This window comes from Pteropus vampyrus, unplaced genomic scaffold, assembly GCF_000151845.1.
Source record: "Pteropus vampyrus isolate Shadow unplaced genomic scaffold, Pvam_2.0 Scaffold53, whole genome shotgun sequence".
Classification (NCBI taxonomy): domain Eukaryota; kingdom Metazoa; phylum Chordata; class Mammalia; order Chiroptera; family Pteropodidae; genus Pteropus; species Pteropus vampyrus.
In genome coordinates, this window is record NW_011888834.1 from 9720610 (window position 1) to 9722371 (window position 1762).

The 1762-nt window shown below is 35.0% G+C and overlaps 1 pseudogene; it reads left to right on the top strand.

Annotated features, from left to right (window-relative positions):
• The first annotated feature begins 631 nt into the window (after positions 1–631).
• On the top strand, positions 632–749 carry LOC111739755 (annotated as a pseudogene).
• Positions 750–1762: the final 1013 nt, after the last annotated feature.

Sequence of the window (1762 nt, forward strand, 5' to 3'; positions counted from 1 at the left end):
GGACTTAAAAGAGAATATAGAGTATATTCTATTTGCTACTTTGGATTCAAATCTTTGGTCATTTTGCCTTTGATATTTAGAATTAATTTACAGTAACCACTGTGAGGCTACAGTAAGGCGAGTCCTTGGCAATGTACAGCAGGTACTCGAATAACATTATTTCATTCAACATCATTTCGTCATAACTATAGGAACTTAACTCTTGTTTTTATCAATTAGCCTATGGTAAAACTGGTTTATTATTCATGGTTTCACTTAAAGTCCCAGAAGCTATCTATGACATTAACTGAGGACCTACTCTAATCAAACTCAGGGGGCATTTGTCATAGGAGACATTAAGTGTAGATCACACATTGAAAAATTTCCCCTCAGGTGATCTGACACCTTCAGGTTCCTAAGATACACTCCACTCAGGCTTCTGGCAATATTACCAGAAAGATAGTGACTGATGACAATAGTAGTGCAATAGTTTATTGTTAGTTTTACTATTCTTAATAATAGCACCTCATAGGGTTAATGCGAGTATTAGATGAGTTACTAAGAGCCCTTAATATACCACCCCCCCAAAAAAAGGTAACTTTGTCATTAACTAGACATTGTGGTGGGGAAAAACAACTCTTAGAACTATTTAGTCTACAGCCATGCTACCCTGAACAAGCCCGATCCTGTCTGATCTCAGAAGCTAAGCAGGGTTGGGCCTGGTTAGTACTTGGATGGGAGACCACCTGGAAGACCAGGTATTGTAGACGTAAAAACAAACAAACAAACAAACAGACAAAAACCTATTCACTTATTATAGACAAAGAGAGATTCAGAGTTGATCATGCCCATTTATGCATTGATCAGGGGAGAGGCCACCAATTATTGGATCAATTTAGCTAGCCAGTTCTCCTGGCAGGTATCTCCCTATTATAGAGAAACTTATAGTAGATTATCAAAGACTGAGGCGTCTATTGCCATAGCTTTAGATATATAAATTAGTATTCTATTTTTTATTTAAAATATTTTTGGAGCATCTACTAAGTAACAGGTACTATCAAGTGACTTTGGATGTGACAGTGAAAAAGATATTCAACGTCTAACTGTCAAGGGACATATGGACCGGACTCCCTTCTAAAACATTCAGCTCTATCAGTTCTCCACCTTCTTCCCCATCTACCATCCTTAGAATCTGTCCAAACCTAACAGGCGTTTCTAGTTTCAGATTTTAATTCTTCCCATTCTGTCTTGTCTCAGGATAGTTAAGAAGATCATGCCTACATACGGCCTCAAACAGGACAATTCTAATCAGGCCAAATTTGTAACCTCATTAAGTGATGGTACTAGACTGGTTTGATTAGTATATTAGGTTATTCATTCAATTTGATAAATAATTTACCTACCGATATGTGTCCAATTAAACCAAAGCTTATTTTCACTTATTCATTATTGAATCCTGCAAATAAAAGGCATTTTCCTTTTCTTTAAGTAAGAAAAAAAAGGATTAGAAGAAATTAGTTCAATTTCAACTAATGGATAACTTTTCCTCTAAAATATATAAATACTGTAAACAAGTGGAAAAAGTTTAATAAGATGGGTTTGTAATTTCTACAGGTAAAGCTTTTAAATGTCTAAGAAGCTTGGTGAATCTAAGTCTATCACTAAACATTCTTATTACTTTGCTAAGTTTTTCACAGAGCCTAATTGAAGATGTATAACTTCTCTAATTGAAGAAGTTATACAACATAATTAAAATGTATAACTTCTGCTTCATCAGTATGTC